Consider the following 22,641-nt stretch of genomic DNA (forward strand, 5'->3'; position numbering starts at 1 on the left):
GCCGCGGCGTCTAGCATCTCGGCGACACGCTCCAGCAACGCATCCCGGCCGCTCTCCATCAGCCGGCATCGCAGCAGCTCCCGAGCCACCGTGAGCGTGTCCCTCATGTTCGCTTGTTCCCGTTGGGTGTGCGGCGTTATTGCTGCGGCGTGGCTTGAGGCCCTTGCAGCTTCCCGCACTTTGTCGTGGAGTAAGGGTGGATGGCGCTTGACTACGCCGCCCGCACCCTGCAGCGTTTGGCGGCGCGCGTGCCGCCTGGGGTACTGGGTTGAGGTCTTCTTGGGCGGACAACGCTGCCCGTGCCGGCCAAGCCGCCCAACGGTCGGCGTTGGTCCTCGGGTCGCCGGACATCAAAACCGCGGAGTGTCGGCGGATCAACTAGTGGGAGAGAAGCTCCAGCGCACCCCTACCTGGCGCGCCAAATGTCGGATTTCGGGTTCCGGCAAAATCCTTGAGGTTCGAACACTGGGGTGCGCACAAATATCTCTCCCACTCTCTAGCTTGCACTCGACATGATCTCACGGCCTACCTCGACGAACCCAAAGAACATGAGGGACAAGATTTATACTGGTTCAGGCCACCTGATACGTCCATTTTGCATCATGATTTTATATCGATATTTATTGCATTATGGGCTGTTATTACACATTATGTCACAATACTTAGGCCTATTCTCTCTTATTTTACAAGGTTTACATAAAAAGGGAGAATGCCGGCAGCTGGGATTCTGGGCTGGAAAAGGAGGAAATATTAGAGACCTATTCTGCACAGCTCCAAATGTCTTGAAACTTCACGGAAGTTATTTTCAGAATATATAAAAAATACTGAGCGCAAGAAGTACCAGAGGGGGGCTACTCACCAGCCACGAGGGTGGGGGCGCGCCCTACCCCCTGGGTGCGCCCCCTGCCTCGTGGGCCCCCTGGTGGCCCTCCGATGCCCATCTTCTGCTATATGGAGTCTTTCGTTGAGGAAAAAATCATAAGCAAGCTTTCGGGACGAGACTCCGCCGCCACGAGGCGGAACCTTGGCGGAACCAATCTAGGGCTCCGGCGGAGCTGTTCTGCCAGGGACACTTCCCTCCGGGAGGGGGAAATCATCGCCATCGTCATCACCAACGCTCCTCTCATCGGGAGGGGGCCAATCTCCATCAACATCTTCACCAACACCATCTCCTCTCAAACTCTAGTTCATCTCTTGTATCCAATTCTTGTCTCTAAGTCTGGGATTGTTACCTGTAGGTTGCTAGTAGTGTTGATTACTCCTTGTAGTTGATGCTAGTTGGTTTACTTGGTGGAAGATCATATGTTCAGATCCTATATGCACATTAATACCCCTCTGATTATGAACATGAATATGCTTTGTGAGTAGTTACGTTTGTTCCTAAGGACATGTGAGAAGTCTTGCTATTAGTAGTCATGTGAATTTGGTATTCGTTCGATATTTTGATGAGATGTATGTTGTCTCTCCTCTAGTGGTGTTATGTGAACGTCGACTACATGACACTTCACCATTATTTGGGCCTAGAGGAAGGCTTTGGGAAGTAATAAGTAGATGATGGGTTGCTGGAGTGACAGAAGCTTAACCCCTAGTTTATGCGTTGCTTCGTAAGGGGAAGATTTGGATCCATATGTTTCATGCTATGGTTAGGTTTACCTTAATACTTTTGTTGTAGTTGCGGATGCTTCCAATAGAGGTTAATCATAAGTGGGATTCTTGTCCAAGTAAGGACACTACCCAAGCACTGGTCCACCCACATACCAAATTATCAAAGTACCGAAGGCGAATCATATGAATATGATGAAAACTAGCTTGACGATAATCCCCATGTGTCCTCGGGAGTGCTTTTTTCTATATAAGAGTTTGTCCAAGCTTGTCCTTTGCTACAAAAAGTATTGGGCCACCTTGGTGCACTTATTTACTTTTGTTACTTATTGCTCGTTACAAATTATCTTATCACAAAACTATCTGTTACCTATAATTTCAGTGCTTGCAGAGAATACCTTCCTGAAAACCGCTTATCATTTCCTTCTGCTCCTCATTGGGTTCGACACTCTTACTTATCGAAAGGACTATGATAGATCCCCTATTCTTGTGGGTCATCGAGACTCTTTTCTGGCGCAGTTGCCGGGGAGTGAAGCGCCTTTGGTAGGTGGAATTTGGTAAGGAAAAATTTATATAGTGTGCTGAAATTTACTGTCACTTGTTACTATGGAAAGTAATCCTCTGTGGGGCTTGTTCGGGGTATCTTCACCTCGACCAGTAGAGCAAAGAGTTGCTCCTCAACGTACTCAACCTACTGAATCTACTGAAAATGAAAATGTCTACTTTGAAATTCCTTCGGGTATGATAGAAAAACTGCTAGCTAATCCTTTTGCAGGAGATGGAACATTACATCCTGAGCACCTAATATATGTGGATGAAGTTTGTGGATTATTTAAGCTTGTAGGTATGCCCGATGATGTTATCAAGAAGAAGGTCTTCCCTTTATCTTTGAAGGGAGATGCATTGACATGGTATAGGCTATGTGATGATATGGGATCATGGGACTACAAACGGTTGAAATTGGAATTCCATGAGAAGTTTTATCCTATGCATCTTGTTCATCGTGATCGTAATTATATATATAATTTTTGGCCTCGCGAAGGAGAAAGCATCGCTCAAGCTTGGGGGAGGCTTAAGTCAATGTTATATTCATGCCCCAATCATGAGCTCTCTAGAGAAATGATTATTCAAAAATTTTATGCTTGGCTTTCTGACAACAATCGCTCCATGCTCGATACTTCCTGTACTGGTTCCTTTATGATGAAGACTATTGAATAAAAATGGAATTTATTGGAGAGAATTAAATGCAACTCTGAATATTGGGATCTCGGCGAAGGTAAAGAGTCAGGTATAACACCTAAGTTTGATTGTGTTAAATCTTTTATGGATACCAATGTTTTCCGTAAATTTAGCACTAAATATGGACTTGACTCTGAGATACTAGCTTCTTTCTGTGAATCCTTTGCTACTCATGTTGATCTCCCTAAGGAGAAGTGGTTTAAATATAATCCTCCCATTGAAGCAAAAGTAGTTGCACCTATTAAAGTTGAAGAAATTACTATCACTTATAATGATCCTGCTGTTCCTACTGCTTATGTTGATAAACCACCTTTTCCTGTTAGGATAAAAGATCATGCTAAAGCTTCAACTGTGGTTCATAAAAGCAATATTAGAACTTATACACCTCCTGAGCAAGTTAAAGTTGAACCTAATATTGCTATTGTTATGGATCTCTTGGCTGATAATATTGATGGGCATGTTATTTATTTCTGTGATGAAACTGCTAGAATTGCTAAACCTTGTGTTAAAGATAAACATAGACCTGTGGTAGGCATGCCTGTTATTTCTGTTAAAATAGGAGATCATTGTTATCATGGCTTGTGTGATATGGGTGCTAGTGCTAGTGCAATACCTATTGACTTATACAGAGAAATTATGCATGATATTGCACCTGTTGAGTTAGAAGATATTGATGTCACAATTAAACTGTCCAATAGAGATACTATTTCACCAATTGGGATTGTTAGAGATGTTGAAGTCTTATATGGGAAAACTAAATATCCTGCTGATTTTCTTGTTCTTGGTTCCCCACAAGATAGATTTTGTCCCATTATATTTGGTAGACCCTTCTTAAACACTGTTAATGCTAGGATAGACTGCAAAAAGGATGTTGTTACTATTGGTTTAGGTGATATGCCTCATGAGTTCAACTTTTCTAAATTTCGTAGACAACACCGTGAAGAGGAACTCCCTAGTAAAGATGAAATTATTGGTCTTGCTTCTATTGCGTACCTCCTAGTGATCCTTTAGAACAATATTTGCTAGACCATGAAAATGATATGCTTATGAATGAAAGAAGGGAAATAGATGAGGTGTTCTTTAAACAGGGACCTATTCTGAAACACAACCTGCCTATTGAAATCTTAGGGGATCCTCCTCCACCCAAGGGTGATCCCGTGTTTGAGCTTAAACCATTGCCTGATACTCTTAAATATGCTTATCTTGATGAAAAGAAGATATATCCTTTTAATATTAGTGCTAACCTTTCAGAGAAGGAGGAAGAAAAATTATTGAAAACTCTAAAGAAGCACCATGCTGCTATTGGATATACTCTTGATGATCGTAAGGGCATTAGTCCCACTCTATGTCAACACAAAATAAATTTGGAGACAAATGCCAAACCAGTTATTGATCACCAACGACGGCTGAATCCTAAGATGAAAGAAGTGTTAAGAAAAGAAATACTAAAGCTCCTTGAGGCAGGTATAATTTATCCCATTTCTGATAGTCAGTGGGTAAGTCCTGTCCATTGTGTTCCTAAGAAGGGAGGTATTACTGCCGTTCCTAATGATAAAGTTGAATTGATTCCGCAAAGAATTATTACAGGTTATAGGATGGGAATTGATTTCCGCAAATTAAATAAGGCTACTAAAAAGATCATTACCCCTTACCTTTCATTGATCAAATGCTAGAAAGATTATCCAAACATACACATTTTTGCTTTCTAGATGTTTATTCTGGTTTCTCTCAAATACCTGTATCAGCTGATGATCAATCTAAGACCACTTTTACTTGCCCTTTCGGTACTTTTGCTTATAGACGCATGCCTTTTGGTTTATGTAATGCACCTGCTACCTTTGAAAGATGCATGATGGCTATATTTTCTGATTTTTGTGAAAAGATATGTGAGGTACTCATGGATGATTTCTCCGTTTATGGATCCTCTTTTGATGATTGCTTAAGCAACCTTGATCGAGTTTTGCAGAGATGTGAAGAGACTAACCTTGTCTTGAATTGGGAGAGATGCCACTTTATTGTTAATGAAGGTATTGTCTTGGGGCACAAAATTTCTGAAAGAGGCATTGAAGTTGATAAAGCTAAATTTGATGCTATTGAAAAGATGCCGTGTCCCAAGGACATTAAAGGTATAAGAAGTTTCGTTGGTCATGCCGGTTTTTATAGGAGGTTCATTAAGGACTTCTCAAAAATTTCTCGGCCTCTGACTAATTTATTGCAAAAAGATATACCGTTCGTCTTTGATAATGATTGTGTAGAAGCATTTGAAATACTTAAGAAAGCATTGATCTCTGCACCTATTGTTCAGCCACCTGATTGGAATTTACCTTTTGAAATTATGTGTGATGCTAGTGATTATGTTGTGGGTGCTGTTCTAGGGCAAAGAGTTGATAAGAAATTAAATGTTATTCAATATGCTAGTAAAACTCTAGACAATGCCCAGAGAAATTATGCTACAACCGAAAAAGAATTCGTAGTAGTTGTATTTGCTTGAGATAAGTTCAGACCTTATATTGTTGATTCTAAAGTAACTATTCACACGGATCATGCTGCTATTAAATATATTATGGAAAAGAAAGATGCTAAACCTAGACTTATTAGATGGGTTCTCTTGCTACAAGAATTTGATTTGCATATTATTGATAGAAAGGGACTCGAGAACCCCGTTGCAAATAACTTGTCTAAGTTGGAAAATGTTCTTGATGACTGTCGGTGTCAAAACCGGCGGATCTCGGGTAGGGGGTCCTGAACTGTGCGTCTAGGCCGGATGGTAACAGGAGGCAGGGGACACAATGTTTTACCAGGTTCGGGCCCTCTTGATGGAGGTAAAACCCTACGTCCTGCTTGATTGATATTGATGATATGGGTAGTACAAGAGTAGATCTACCACGAGATCAGAGAGGCTAAACCCTAGAAGCTAGCCTATGGTATGATTGTATGTTGTGATTGTCGTCCTACGGACTAAAACCCTTCGGTTTATATAGACACCGGAGAGGGTTAGGGTTACACAAGGTCGGTTATAAAGGAGGAGATATCCATATTCGTATTGCCTAGCTTGCCTTCCACGCCAAGTAGAGTCCCATCCGGACACGAGACGAAGTCTTCAATCTTGTATCTTCATAGTCTAACACTCCGGCCAATGGAGGTAGTCCGGCTGTCCGGAGACCCCCTAATCCAGGACTCCCTCAGTAGCCCCTGAACCAAGCTTCAATGACGATGAGTCTGGCGCGCAGTATTGTCTTCGACATTGCAAGGCGGGTTCCTTCTCCGAATACATCACAAAAGAATTTGAATACGAGGATAGTGTCCGACCCTGCAAAATAAGTTCCACATTCCACCGTAGAGAGAATAATATTTTCGCAGATCTAATTTGCTGGCTTGTTTTGGCAGCATGACGTTACGTCATGGCCCGGCGATTATTCGAACCGTTTCTTTTAACCAGCTCCACACATAACGCGAGGCGGTTTCTTGACACGTCTTGTCAAAGCGGAGATCGTGTTTCCCCAATTACGGGATTCTCATTAATGCGGTCGTGGGTAACCCAACCGTGTCTAGGACTCCTAGATTATAGCAAGTCCTAAACGGCTATGGAGAGGACGCTTGATATTCACCCTCTTTATAAAGGGACAAGGTTTTCACTTTTTCCCTCTCGTGCTCAATCGAACCCTTCCCCTGCCTCGAGTTCTAACACCCAAAGCCCAGGTTAGGTGCTCCAGATCTTCAATCATGTCCGGATCTAGCCTTCAAGGCTGATGGATGCCCTCCTCCGTTACGGAAGAGGACATTAAGAAGTTGAGGGAGGCCAGATACCTGACCGCCGAGGTTTCGCATCAGCTGCCTGCTCGAGGGCAGATCATCCCTACTCCCGAACCCAACAAGAACGTCGTGTTCGTCTCCCACTTCCTCCGAGGTCTAGGCCTCACTCTGGATCCCTTCGTCAGGGGTTTGATGTTCTATTACGGGCTAGATTTCCACGATCTAGCTCCGAACTCCTTTCTCCACATCTCGACATTTATTATCATGTGTGAGGCCTTCCTCCGTGTTACCCCTCACTTCGGCCTGTGGCTCAAGACCTTTGAAGTAAAGCCGAAGATGATCGAGGGGCAACATGCAGCGTGCGGAGGTGCATTAATAGGCAAGATGGCCAGAGCTCCATGGATGAAAGGTTCCTTTTCAGAGGTGTCCGAATTATGGCAACTGGAGTGGTTTTACGTCACGGCTCCCAGAAGTGCCAAGTGGGTGGCTGCCCCCGCTTTCCGCTCAGGCCCACCCACCACAACTGATGTCATGGATTAGCAGAGGTCTGAGCTGGGGTCCAGCTAAGGACGTGCCTATACTGCAAAGCCGCATCCGATATCTCTTCGAGGGAGATTTTAATTTGGTTGTGGCAATACAAGTTATGCTGGTTCGTCAAGTCCAGCCTTGCAAACGCCCGCCCCTTCGCTTGTGGGAGTTCAACCTAGAGGGACCGCGTGCCATTCAAAGTTTCATCGGCCTGACGCACAAGGAGATGTACAAGTCATTCTTCGGACCTCAAGTAGAGTGTCCGGATATTACCGAGGACGTGGGCCTGAGCAGTAACCGCGCCGCCGAACAAGTAAGAAACCCTCTGGCCGAACACACTGTCTTTTATTCGTGATGAAGTCGTTTCTGAGAGTTTGCTTTTTGACTAGGACTGGCTAAAAAGGCGAAGATGATTCGGTGTTTGGCCCCCCTCCCTGAGGGTTTGGAAAATCTGGTATTAGAAAAGATGCTCGAGGTCGCACCTTGCCCGGAGCCCTCGAAGGAAGATACGAGGGGGGGGGGTAATACAGGCGGACACGGGCCCCCATCGCTGCCCGTTCCAACCGAGGGAATGAGCGTCTCCATGAAGGAGGATAACCGGGGGAGGAAAAGGACTGCTTCCGAGGATCCAGAAGCCGAAGCCTCCAAATGAGAGAAGAAGTCTCCCACAGAGGGTCCTTCCTCGGGGGTTGCTTTTGCCGCACAAAGTCCGCGGGGGGATCAGCCCTCCAACGAGTCGTAAGTGATCCAAAATACTTTAATAGTAAAGGTATGCTATCTTTTTTCTGAGAAAATAACCACCGCATATATCTTGCAGTTCGGGCCTTAGCCCCTCTCAGCTGAGCTCGTCTTCGGGGGATCTTCTTCCAGAGATGATGGAGAGCAAAACGCCTCCCTCGGACTCCTCTGCTCAAGAAGCGGGCGACCCCGAAGTGTCGTCACAGAGGGCCTCTCCGGATCCGGTGAGGCCAGAAGATAATCCCATAGACCCCCGAAGTCCCCAGCGTCCGGCTCCCGAAGAGAGCAGCCGAAAGAGTCCGACACCGTCTGGTATGTGGTCGGACGTTCTGAGGGAGTTGGTGGGGCGAGCGGCCATCTCAGAAGAACACCGTACGCTGATGGTTACAGTGATGGAGAGAATTTCGTCCGCTGAAAGCGGATTACATGAAGCCTTTATGAGTCTACTGACAGGCTTTGAGGTACGTGAGATAATATGTGATAGTACTGCACATGTTAGGTGTGCCCTGTGTAGATAGTAGCCCCTGAGACTCTGGTTGTCATCGAGAATGGCGGCAAACAGAGGATCATATTCCGAGGAAATAACCAGACTGCCCTTTTGTGCAGGTGGTGGAAGCTCCGGTGGCTAGCCGGACTAGTGAGTTTGCCAAATTAAAACGACAACTGGATGCGGCAGACGCCAACATCGAGCTTGTTAATAAGAGGCTTGACGAGGCACATGGTAAGTGTTATTATCTGGTGAACGCCACATAGTAAGAGCAGCATGATGCCAATATCTTTAATATGTTGTGACTGCAAATGGAGCTGCCACCATGGAAACCTTGCGGGCAGAACTTGCCCGAGCCAAGGAACAAGCGAGGATTAGTAATGCGGCTGCTTTGAAGGCGGCCGAAGAGTTGAAAGCCAAGAAGGCCGCACATTGTGAGATCCAAGAGAAGATGGCCAAGATGGCCGTAGAATTAAAAGACACTGCCGACCGTTGCCGGGTCCTTGAAAAGGAAAACCGAGCGAAGGCAACGGACCTTGAGAAGGCCACAATGGCGGACAAAGACACCCATTCTGCTATGAGAGCGAAGAAGGAGGATCTGCGGGAAGCCGGGGATATTGCGGGTGGGAAACCCTTCATGTTACGGAGGAAGTTCGGAGATCCACGGTATGCCCCTCTGGATCGGCTGTGGAGTTCGGCAGATGCGTATATGGATTTGGCGGCGAGTGCTGCCGATGCGGCCAAGTACTTCCAAGGTCGGACAGATCGTGAAGTGGACAAGCTGTTCTGGTCGCAATTCAACGTTCCAGAGCATCCGCTTTCATTGACTAACCAGCTAGCCGAATGGGCCGAACTGAATAGGTTGTCCGGACTCGCCATGAGGTCTGTTGTGGATCAGCTATGGCCGGAAAAGCCAAAGCCGAACATCTATTTCAACTTAGTGCAGCAGTTCCTTGGTGCGGTGCCGCGCATTAATGCGATGAAGAGGTCGGCGTGCATAGAAGGCTCGCGGATGGCCCTTGCCCGTGTTAAAGCATACTGGGCGGAGATGGACGCTACCACTGTTGCGGCGCAGGGTTCGGCCATAGGCCGAGTGGCTGCCGAGCACTATTTCGAGGAGGTTCTCGAGGGTGCTCGTTTGATAGAACCCCAGTGCTCGAAGAATATTATGTTTGAGTGATATGTATTCTCATTGTAAACACAATGCTTTTATGAAGTTTTATAAGGCTATGTTTATACTTTTGCCTAAAAGTAGTATGATGCCTCTTGTGCGGCCGTTTATGTATACATGTGTATAACCTGAAAGTTTGCAACCGTCGGCTTCAACCCCCACGCATATAATGCGGAGGTGCTCGCGAAAAATGCGTGTTCACACTTAACCCAACGTATTGGTCCTATTAAGGAGGTGATAGCGTAGCGAACGAGGCAACCGGACTATAATACTTTAACACTTTCACTTAGCCATAGAAGTTTGACAGTGGGGCTACTAGATAGCCCCTGGTGGCTCCGCACTCTACCGATCGCGGGGTGCGTACATGCCTGGCCGGAAAATGGCCCTTCGTTAAGGCAGAGGAATTCTAACATTCCGATAGGTCATCGAGTGGTTGACCAGTCTCACGCTATATCATGATAGTCAGTTTTCGGCTTTCTCTACTGAGGTCCTCGTCCGGATGAACCAGGGTACAATCGCAGTAGTTCTCCTAGTGCTACCTTAGCCGATAAAGCGGAATGTAAGGCACAAAAACACAGGAGCCGGGCAAACCCAACATTTGACCAAAGACAATGATTCGGAGCTGATGCATATAAGGCCAAACTCGCGACGCCGAACACTCCCTAAGGTATTCGGTCTTTATGGTATAAACCGGGCCTAAATAGTGCCCTTTGTAAGAAGCCCCTTGTGTCCAGGTACGTGCATTATTCTGACGTGGCCACATGCCAAGACGTCAGCATCCTTCTCAAATGTGCTGAGAATTCGGTGGATGTGTATCAACAAGAGACAGTAAAAAATGTTTACGCAGGGTCTTAATCTAAAAAGAATCCTTGGAGCAGGTCCCTGCTGCACGTCTGCGCCTGTGTCTCTGTTGTGCCATATCCTAGACGGGTGTAGCACGATGATCATCTGTAAAAGAGAGGAACTTAGGTGAAAAAGTTGTCGTGCAAAAAGATAGTTTTTAAAGAAACTATGTATAATTCAAGATGAGCAAAATTTGCCACTTGTCTGTGCGCGTTGAGCCCCTTGTAGTTGTAATAGGGGTGTGACCATTGATCCTGTGTGAATTACATATAGCTTCCCGGACTCGTCTAACCGTGTCCGAGGTCTTGACGACATGTTAAATGCTTTAGTTGGTCAGGCCGTTTTTAGTGTGCGGCTGCCAAGGCAGCCGCACTCTCTTCGGCGCGCAAAGGTCGCTTAATACTTCCGTTCACTGTAATGATGCCACATGGGCCGGGCATCTTGAGTGTGAGGGAAGCGTAGTGCGGTATTACATTAAAGCGAACAAAAGCTTCGCATCCGAGCAGTGCTTGATAGCCACTTTGGAACGGAGCGATGTGGAAAGGTTAAATGTTCGCTACGGAAGTTATCGGGGAAGCCGAATATAACTTTTAGTAGCAGGGAGCCTGTGCAATGAGCCCCTGGGCCTGGCGTTACTCCTTTAAAGGTAGTATTGCTTTGGCAAATTTTTGTTGGGCTATCCCCATTTCGCGGATTGTATCCTGGTATATCAGGTTTAGACTGCTGCCACCGTCCATCAGGACTCGTGTGAAGTGGTATCCGTCAATTATTGGGTCTAATACCAGGGCAGCCCATCCTGCATGCCGGATATTTGCTGAGTAATCATGATGGTCGAAAGTGATCGGTTGAGACGACCAGTGGCAGGACTCTGTGCTGATAGGCCCTCGGGCCTATTTTTCTGGGAGTGCCGTTTTGTTTCTTCCCTTGATCACGTGTAACACGTCTATTGTTTTGACTTCTGGTGGAAATTTCTTTTGTTCTCCAGTGTCTTGCTTGAGAGGCTCATCCTCGTCTTCGCTTGGTGTATCCTCCCCCTTGTGTACGGCGTTGAGCTTGCCGGACTGCTTGAAGACCCAACATTCTCTGTGGGTATGATTAGCGGGTTTACCAGGGGTGCTATGGATCTGACATATTTGGTCCAGAATTTTGTTTAGGCTGGACAGTTCGTCTCTGGCGCCTTTAGAGGGCGGCTTTTGCTGACCTGGCCGAGAGCTTTTGAATCCGGGGTTTACTGCCGTGCTCTTCGTGCTGTCTTCTTTATTCCGGCATTTGTTATTGCAGTTGCGCCGTGATTTCCCATTTCCATCTCTAACTTCGGATGTACTGGGGTCACTGGTGCTGCATCTTGCTAGCCAGCTATCCTCGCCCGCGCAAAAGCGGTTCATGAGGCTTGTTAATCCTGCCATTGTTCTCAGCTTTTCTTGGCTGAGGTGTCTGGCAAGCCATTCGTCATGGATGCTATGCTTAAATGCTGCCAAGGCTTCGGCGTCCGGACAGTCGACAATTTGGTTCTTTTTAGTAAGAAACATGTTCCAAAGCTTTCGGGCTGACTCTCCGGGTTGTTGAGATATATGACTCAAATCATCCGCGTCCGGAGGTCGGACATAAGTCCCTTGAAAATTTGCCCGGAAGTCATCTTCGAGCTCTTCCCAACTTCTAATGGAGCTTTCGGGGAGGCTCTTAAGCCAGTGCCGAGCTGGACCTTTGAGTTTGAGGGGTAAATACTTAATGGCGTGGAGATCATCTCCTCGAGCCATGTGGATATGGAGGATATAGTCCTCAATCTAGACCCCAGGGTCTGTTGTTCTATCGTATGCCTCTATGTTAATGGGTTTGAATCCTCTGGAAATTCATGGTCCAGCACCTCATCGGTGAAACATAGGGGGTGTGCGGCACCCCGATATCTGGGTGTACCGCGTTGTTCGGATGTTTGTTGTGTTGCATCATATGCTGGAGCACGCTTGCGTGGTCCATAGATGGATCTGGTTTCGCCCTCCTTTTGATGCGAGCCCTCGCGTAGACAGCGGGTTGGCTTATGTGCGGCGTTGCTTGCCGCTTTATGTTGGCCGTGAGGTCGTCTATCCGGCCAGATGGCTGTTTTAATTTTTGGTTGTGGGGGGTCTAAGGCCTCCTCATCGAATTCAGGTAGCAACTTCCGCTTTGGGTAGCTCTTGGTGGGGCGATTGCCACCATAGTTCGCTGCTGTGTTGAGTACTTTGCTCCATCTGATTTGGAGTGTGTCTTGCGCAACCTTGAGCCTTTGCTTCTGCTTTTTTAGACTCCTCGCGGTGGCAACAAGCCTTTGGTGGGCATTCTGCTGCTCCGGGTGCTTGTCAACGCTGGGTTTGTATGATCGTTGTTTCTGCCGAGGCGAGATTTGGGGCGGCGCTTGCGCCGCCACTTTTACTGCTTCTCGAGGGGACAAGCGTCCTTCTTTTCCTCGTCATCTTCTTTTGGTGTGTCCACCATGTATACGTCATATGATGAGGTGGACGTCCAGCGCCCTGTGGGCGGTGGTTCCTCTTCGCCTCCCGCATCGTCATCTATACCGTCGATGTATTCGGAGTCGAAGTTGAGCATGTCGGTTGAGTCATCGATAGTGGCTATTAAGTGGGTGGTGGGTGGGCGTCGAATTTCTTCGTCGTCCGCATCCCAATCCTGTTGGCCATAATCCGGCCAGGGCTCTCCTGACAAAGAGAGAGACCTTAGTGAATTCAGAATGTCGTTGAAGGGCGAGTGCTGAAAGATATCTGCGGCGGTGAATTCCATGATCGGCGCCCAATTAGATTTGATTGGCAGGGGCGCAGATGGTTTGGAGTCCGGAAAAGAGTTTGGCACCTTGGAGTCACGGGCTGCGCAGAGGGTTAGGCTGGTGTTCGGCTCGGTCACCGTTGAGACTACAGCCCCTGAGGCGGTGTCTAACCACCCGTCCTCGACTGGCGCAGTTGGCTCCGAGCTAAGGGTCGGAGCTGTTGCGGGCACAGCCTCTGGGGTACTGTTCGGCGGTAGAGCTAGGTCATACCCATCGCAACAGTGCGACGCGCCCGGCTGTGGCTCGAATCCGTCGAAGATCAAGTCTCCGCGGATATCGGCCATGTAGTTCAAACTTCCAAATCTGACCTGGTGGCCAGGGGCGTAGCTTTCAGTCTACTCCAAATGGCCAAGTGAATCAGCCCGCAGTGCAAAGCTGCCGAATACGAAGATCTGTCCGGGGGGAAGAGTCTCACCCTGGACCGCATCGCTATCGATGATAGTAGGAGCCATCAAGCCTAACGGCGACGACACAGAGGAACTCTCAATGAAAGCACCAATGTCGGTGTCAAAACCGGCGGATCTCGGGTAGGGGGTCCCGAACTGTGCGTCTAGGCCGGATGGTAACAGGAGGCAGTGGACACGATGTTTTACCCAGGTTCGGGCCCTCTTGATGGAGTTAAAACCCTACGTCCTGCTTGATTGATATTGATGATATGTGTAGTACAAGACTAGATCTACCACGAGATCAAAGAGGCTAAACCCTAGAAGCTAGCCTATGGTATGATTGTATGTTGTGATTATTGTCCTACGGACTAAAACCCTTCGGTTTATATAGACACCGGAGAGGGTTAGGGTTACACAAGGTCGGTTACAAAGGAGGAGATATCCATATCCGTATTGCCTAGCTTGCCTTCCACGCCAAGTAGAGTCCCATCCGGACACAAGACGAAGTCTTCAATCTTGTATCTTCATAGTCTAACAGTCCGGCCAATGGATATAGTCCGGCTGTCCGGAGACCCCCTAATCCAGGACTCCCTCATTGACCCACTACCTATTGATGATAGCTTTCCTGATGAACAATTAAATGTCATAAATGCTTCTCACACTGCTCCATGGTATGCTGATTATGCTAATTACATTGTTGCTAAGTTTATACCACCTAGTTTCACATACCATCAAAAGAAAAAGTTTTTCTATGATTTACGACATTACTTCTGACCCACACCTTTATGAAGAATGAGTAGATGGTGTTATTAGACGTTGTGTACCTGAGCATGAACAGGAACAGATCCGACGCAAGTGTCACTCCGAAGCTTATGGAGGACACCATGCTGGAGATAGAACTGCACATAAGGTATTGCAATCCGGTTTTTATTGGCCTACTCACTTCAAGGATGCCCGTAAGTTTGTTGTATCTTGTGACGAATGTCAAAGAATTGGTAATATTAGTAGATGTTAAGAAATGCCTATGAATTATTCACTTGTTATTGAACCATTTGATGTTTGGGGCTTTGATTATATGGGACCGTTTCCTGCCTCTAATGGATATACACATATTTTAGTTGCTGTTGATTACATTACTAAGTGGGTAGAAGCTATTCCAACTAGTAGTGCTAATCATAACACCTCTATTAAGATGCTTAAAGAAGTTATTTTTCCGAGGTTTGGAGTCCCTAGATACTTAATGACTGATGGTGGTTCACATTTTATTCATGGTGCTTTCCGTAAAATGCTTGCTAAGTATGATGTTAATCATAGAATTGCATCTCCTTATCACCCACAGTCTAGTGGTCAAGTAGAATTGAGTAATAGAGAACTCAAATTAATTTTGCAAAAAACTGTTAATAGATCTAGAAAGAATTGGTCCAAGAAATTGGATGATGCATTATGTGTTGGGGAACGTAGTAATTTCAAAAATTTCCTACGCACACGCAAGATCATGGTGATGCATAGCAACAAGAGGGGAGAGTGTTGTCTACGTACCCTCGTAGACCGTTCGCGGAAGCGTTATATCAACGCGGTTGATGTAGTCGTACGTCTTCACGATCTGACCGATCCAAGTACCGAAAGCATGGCACCTCCGAGTTCTGCACACGTTTGGTTCGGTGACGTCCTCGCCTTCTCGATCCAGTAAGAGGGGCAAAGTAGTAGATGAGTTCCGGCAGCACGACGGCGTGGTGACGGTGTTGGTGAAAAACAATCTTCGCAGGGCTTCGCCTAAGCACTACGAAAACTATGACGGAGGATAAACTAGAGGGGACGGGGTTGCCGGCACATGGCTTGGTGTTTCTTGATGTGTCTTTGGTGCTAGCCCTGCCCCTCTATTTATACGTTGAGCCCTGGGGTCGAAACTTGGAGTAAAAGCCTCCACAAAGTCGGTTTCACCCGAAAGGCAAGAGTCCTTCTTGGACTCCAGGGCCAGACGCCAGGGACCCTGGCGTCTGGCTCCTGGACTCCGCAAAACTTCCTTTTGCACTTTCCAAAAACCTTGTGGGCTTTCCCGTTTGGCCCAAATAAAGTGTTCTCATACCCAAACATTTCGGGAAACATCCGGAACCCCTTCCGGTGAATTCTGGAACTCTTTCGGTGACCAAACACTATTATCCCATATATCAAACTTTATCTCCGGACCATTCCGGAGTTCCTCGTCATGTCCGTGATCTCATCCCGGACTCCGAACAACATTCGGTCACCAACATACATAACTCACATAGTACTATATCGTCAACGAACGTTAAGTGTGCGGACCCTACGGGTTCGAGAACTATGTAGACATGACCGAGACACCTCTCTGGTCAATAACCAATAGCGGGACCTGGATGCCCATATTGGCTCCTACATATTCTATGAAGATCTTTATCAGTCAGACCGCATAACAACATACGTTGTTCCCTTTGTCATCGGTATGTTACTTGCTCGAGATTCAATCGTCGGTATCTCAATACCTAGTTCAATCTCGTTACCGGCATGTCTCTTTACTCGTTCTGTAATACATCATCCCGCAACTAACTCATTAGTTGCAATGCTTGCAAGGCTTATAGTGATGTGCATTACCGAGTGGGCCCAGAGATACCTCTCCGACAATCGGAGTGACAAATCCTAATCTCGAAATACGCCAACCCAACAAGTACCTTTGGAGACACCTGTAGAGCACCTTTATAATCACCCAGTTACATTGTGACGTTTGCTGGCACACAAAGTGTTCCTCCGGTAAACGGGAGTTGCATAATCTCATAGTGATAGGAACATGTATAAGTCATGAAGAAAGCAATAGCGACAAACTAAAGATCAAGTGCTAAGCTAACGGAATGGGTCAAGTCAATCACATCATTCTCCTAATGATGTGATCCCATTAATCAAATGACAACTCATGTCTATGGTTAGGAAACTTAACCATCTTTGATCAACGAGCTAGTCAAGTAGAGGCATACTAGTGACACTCTATTTGTCTATGTATTCACACATGTATTATGTTTCCGGTTAATACAATTCGAGCATGAATAATAAACATTTACCATGAAATAAGGAAATAAATAATAACTTTATTATTGCCTCTAGGGCATATTTCCTTCAGTCTCCCACTTGCACTAGAGTCAATAATCTAGTTCACATCGCCATGTGATTTAACATCAATAGTTCACATCACCTGTGATTAACACCCATAGTTCACATCGACATGTGACCAACACCCAAAGGGTTTACCAGAGTCAATAATCTAGTTCACATCGCTTATGTGATTAACACCCAAAGAGTACTGAGGTGTGATCATGTTTTGCTTGTGAGAGAAGTTTAGTCAACGGTCTGCCACATTCAGATCCGTAAGTATTTTGCAAATTTCTATGTCAATAATGCTCTGCATGGAGCTACTCTAGATAATTTCTCCCACTTTCAATATGTTTCCAGATTGAGACTTAGAGTCATCTGGATCAGTGTCAAAACTTGCATCGACGTAACCCTTTACGACGAACCTTTTGTCACCTCCATAATCGAGAAACATATCCTTATTACACTAAGGATAATTTTGACCAATGTCCAGTGATCTACTCCTAGATCACTATTGTACGCCCTTGCCAAACTCAGGGCAGGGTATACAATAGGTCTGGTACACAGCATGGCATACTTGATAGAACCTATGGCTGAGGCATAGGGAAATGACTTTCATTCTCTCTCTATCTTCTGTCGTGGTCGGGTTTTGAGTCTTACTCAACTTCACACCTTTGTAACACAGGCAAGAACTCCTTCTTTGACTGTTCCATTTTGAACTATTTCAAAATCTTGTCAAGGTATGTACTCATTGAAAAAACTTATCAAGCGTCTTGATCTATCTCTATAATCTTGATGCTTAATATGCAAGCAGCTTCACTGAGGTCTTTCTTTGAAAAAATCCTTTCAAACACTCCTTTATGCTTTGCAGAATAATTCTACATTATTTCCAATCAATTATATGTCATTCACATATACTTATCAGAAATGTTGTAGTGCTCCCACTCACATTCTTGTAAATACAGGCTTCACCGCAAGTCTGTATAAAACTATATGCTTTGATCAACTTATCAAAGCGTATATTCCAACTCCGAGATGCTTGCACCAGTCCATAGATGGATCGCTGGAGCTTGCATATTTCCTTAGCACCTTTAGGATTGACAAAACCTTTCTGGATGCATCATATACAACTCTTCTTTAATAAATCCATTAAGGAATGTAGTTTTGTTTATCCATTTGCCAGATTTCATAAAATGTGGCAATTGCTAACATGATTCGGACAGACCTAAGCATAGATACGAGTGAGAAACTCTCATCGTAGTCAACACCTTGAACTTGTCGAAAACCTTTTTGCGACAATTCTAGCTTTGTAGATAATAACACTACTATCAGCGCCCGTCTTCCTCTTCAAGATCCATTTAATCACAATGGCTTTCCGATCAATGGGCAAGTCAATCAAAGTCCATACTTTCTTCTCATACATGGATCTCATCTCAGATTTCATGGCCTCAAGCCATTTCGCGAAATCTGGGCTCATCATCGCTTCCTCATAGTTCGTAGGTTCGTCATGGTCAAGTAACATGACCTTCAGAACAGGATTACCGTACCACTCTGGTGCAGATCTCACTCTGGTTTACCTACGAGGTTTTGGTAGTAACTTGATCTGAAGTTACATGATCTTCATCATTAGCTTCCTCACTAATTGGTGTAGTAGTCACAGGAACAGATTTCTATGATGAACTACTTTCCAATAAGGGAGCTGGTACAGTTACCTCATCAAGTTCTACTTTCCTCCCACTCACTTCTTTCGAGAGAAACTCCTTCTCTAGAAAGACTCTGAATTTAGCAACAAAAGTCTTACCTTCGGATCTATGATAGAAGGTGTACCCAACAGTCTCCTTTGGGTATCCTATAAAGACACATTTCTCCGATTTGGGTTTGAGCTTATCAGGACGAAACTTTTTCATATAAGCATCGCAGCCCCAAACTTTAAGAAACGACAGCTTAGGTTTCTTGCCAAACCATAGTCCATACGGTGTCGTCTCAACGGATTTAGATGGTGCCCTATTTAACGTGAATGCAGCTGTCTCTAATGCATAACCCCAAAACGATAGTGGTAGATCGGTAAGAGACATCATAGATCGCACCATCTCTAATAAAGTACAGTTATGACGTTCGGACACACCATTACACTGTGGTTTTCCAGGTGGCGTGAGTAGTGAAACTATTTCACATTGTTTTAACTGAAGGCCAAACTTGTAACTCAAATATTTTACTTCTGCGATCATATCATAGAAACTTTTATTTTTGTTATGATGATTCTCCACTTCACTCTGAAATTCTTTGAACTTTTCAAATGTGTCAGACTTGTGTTTCATCAAGTAGATATACTCATATCTGCTCAAATCATCTGTGAAGATCAGAAAATAATGATACCTGCCGTGAGCCTCAATATTCATCGGACCACATACATCAGTATGTATGATTTCCAACAAATCTTTTGCTCACTCCATTGTTCCGGAGAACGGAGTCTTAGTCATCTTGCCCATGAGGCATGGTTCATAAGCATCAATTGATTCATAATCAAGTGATTCCAAAAGTCCATCAGCATGGAGTTTCTTCATGCACTTTACACCAATATGACCTAAACGGCAGTGCCACAAACAAGTTGCACTATCATTATTAACTTTGCATCTTTTGGCTTCAATTTTATGAATATGTGTATCATTACGATCGAGATCCAACAAACCATTTTCGTTGGTGTGTATGACCATAGAAGGTTTTCTTCATGTAAACAGAACAACAATTATTCTCTAACTTACATGAATAACCGTATTGCAATAAACATGATCAAATCATATTCATGCTCAACGCAAACACCAAATAACACTTATTTTAGGTTCAACACTAATCCCGAAAGTATAGGGAGTGTGCAATGATTATCATATCAATCTTGGAACCACTTCCAACACACATCGTCACTTCACCCTTAACTAGTCTCTGTTCATTCTGCAACTCCCGTTTCGAGTTACTACTCTTAGCAATTGAACTAGTATCAAATACTGAGGGGTTGCTACGAACACAAGTAAAATACACATCAATAATCTGTATATCAAATATACTTTTGTTCACTTTGCCATCCTTCTTATCCGCCAAATACTTGGGGCAGTTCCGCTTCCAGTGACCAGTCCCTTTGCAGTAGAAGCACTTAGTCTCAGGCTTAGGACCAGACTTGGGCTTCTTCACTTGAGCAGCAACTTGTTTGCCGTTCTTCTTGAAGTTCCCTTTCTTTCCCTTTGCCCTTTTCTTGAAACTAGTGGTCTTATTAATCATCAACACTTGATGTTCTTTCTTGATTTCTACCTTCATCGATTTCATCATCATGAAAAGCTCGGGAATCGTTTTCATCATCCCTTGCATACTATAGTTCATCACGAAGTTCTACTAACTTGGTGATGGTGACTAGAGAATTTTGTCAATTACTATTTTATCTGGAAGATTAACTCCCACTTGATTCAAGCGATTGTAGTACCCAGACAATCTGAACACATGCTCACCGCTTGAGCTATTCTCCTCCATGTTTTAGTTATAGAACTTGTTGGAAACTTCATATCTCTCAACTCAGGTATTTGCTTGAAATATTAACTTCAACTCCTGGAACATCCATATGATCCATGACGTTCAAAACGTCTTTGAAGTCCCGATTCTAAGCTATTAAGCATGGTGCACTAAACTATCAAGTAGTCATCATATTGAGCTAGCCAAATGTTCATGACATCTGCATCTGCTCCTGCAATAGGTCTGTCACCTAGCGGTGCATTAAGGACATAATTCTTCTGTGCAGCAATGAGGATAAACCTCAGATCACGGATCCAATCCGCATCATTGCTACTAACATCTTTCAACTTAGTTTTCTCTAGGAACATATCAAAAATAAAACAGGGGAGCTAAACACTAGCTATTGATCTACAACATAGATATGCTAATACTACCAGGACTAAGTTCATGATAAATTAAAGTTAAATTAATCATATTACTTAAGAACTCCCACTTAGATAGACATCCCTCTAATCATCTAAGTGATCACGTGATCCAAATCAACTAAACCATAACCGATCATCACGTGAAATGGAATAGCTTTCAATGGTGAACATCATTATGTTGATCATATCTACTATATGATTCACGCTCGACCTTTCGGTCTCAGTGTTCTGAGGCCATATCAGCATATGCTAGGCTCGTCAAGTTTAACCCGAGTATTCTGCGTGTGCAAAATTGGCTTGCACCCGTTGTAGATGGACGTAGAGCTTATCACACTCGATCATCACGTGGTGTCTGGGCACGACGAACTTTGGCAACGGTGCATACTCAGGGAGAACACTTTTATCTTGAAATTTAGTGAGAGATCATCTTATAATGCTACCGTCAAACAAAGCAAGATAAGATGCATAAAAGATAAACATCACATGCAATCAATATAAGTGATATGATATGGCCATCATCATCTTGTGCTTGTGATCTCCATCTCTGAAGCACCGTCATGATCACCATCGTCACCGGCATGACACCTTGATCTCCATTGTAGCATCGTTGTCGTCTCGCCAATCTTATGCTTCCACGACTATCGCTACCGCTTAGTGATAAAGTAAAGCATTACAGCGCGATTGCATTGCATACAATAAAGCGACAACCATATGGCTCCTGCCAGTTGCCGATAACTCGGTTACAAAACATGATCATCTCATACAATAAAATTTAGCATCATGTCTTGACCATATCACATCACAACATGCCCTGCAAAAACAAGTTAGACGTCCTCTACTTTGTTGTTGCAAGTTTTACGTGGCTGCTACGGGCTGAGCAAGAACCGTTCTTACCTACGCATCAAAACCACAACGATAGTTTGTCAAGTTGGTGCTGTTTTAACCTTCGCAAGGACCGGGCGTAGCCACACTTGGTTCAACTAAAGTTGAAGAAACTGACACACGCCAGCCACCTGTGTGCAAAGCACGTCGGTAGAACCAGTCTCGCGTAAGCTTACGCGTAATGTCGGTCCGGGCCGCTTCATCCAACAATACCGCTGAACCAAAGTGTGACATGTTGGTAAGCAGTATGACTTATATCGCCCACAACTCACTTGTGTTCTACTCATGCAGAACATCAACGCATAAAACCTAGGCTCGGATGCCACTGTTGGGGAATGTAGTAATTTCAAAAATTTCCTACGCACACGCAAGATCATGGTGATGCATAGCAACGAGAGGGGAGAGTGTTGTCTGCGTACCCTCATAGACCGTTCCCGGAAGCGTTATATCAACGCGGTTGATGTAGTCATATGTCTTCACGATCCGACTGATCCAAGAACCGAAAGCACGTCACCTCCGAGTTCTTCACACGTTTGGCTCGTTGACGTCCTCGCCTTCTCGATCCAGCAAGAGGGCAAAGTAGTATATGAGTTCCGGCAGCACAACGGCGTGGTGACGGTGTTGGTGAAAAACAATCTTCGCAGGGCTTTGCCTAAGCACTACGAAAACTATGACGGAGGATAAACTAGAGGGGACGGGGTTGCCGGCACACGGCTTAGTGTTTCTTGATGTGTCTTTGGTGCTAGCCCTGCCCCTCTATTTATATGTTGAGCCCTGGTGTCGAAACTTGGAGTAAAAGCCTCCACAAAGTCGGTTTCACCTGAAAGGCAAGAGTCCTTCTCAGACTCCAGGGCCAGATGCCAGGGTTCCCGGCGTCTGGACCCAGATGCCAGGGACCCTGGCGTCTGGCCCCTGGACTCTGCAAAACTTCCTTTTGCGCTTTCCAAACACCTTGTGGGCTTTCCCCTTTGGCCCAAATAAAGTGTTCTCGTACCCAAACATTTCGGGAAACATCCGGAACCCCTTCTGGTGAATTCCGGAACTCTTCCAGTGACCAAACACTATTATTCCATATATCAAACTTTATCTCCGGACCATTCCATAGTTCCTCGTCATGTCCGTGATCTCATCCCGAACTCCGAACAACATTCGGTTACCAACATACATAACTCACATAC

The sequence above is a fragment of the Triticum aestivum genome, chromosome 3A, assembly GCF_018294505.1.
Source record: "Triticum aestivum cultivar Chinese Spring chromosome 3A, IWGSC CS RefSeq v2.1, whole genome shotgun sequence".
Taxonomy (NCBI): domain Eukaryota; kingdom Viridiplantae; phylum Streptophyta; class Magnoliopsida; order Poales; family Poaceae; genus Triticum; species Triticum aestivum.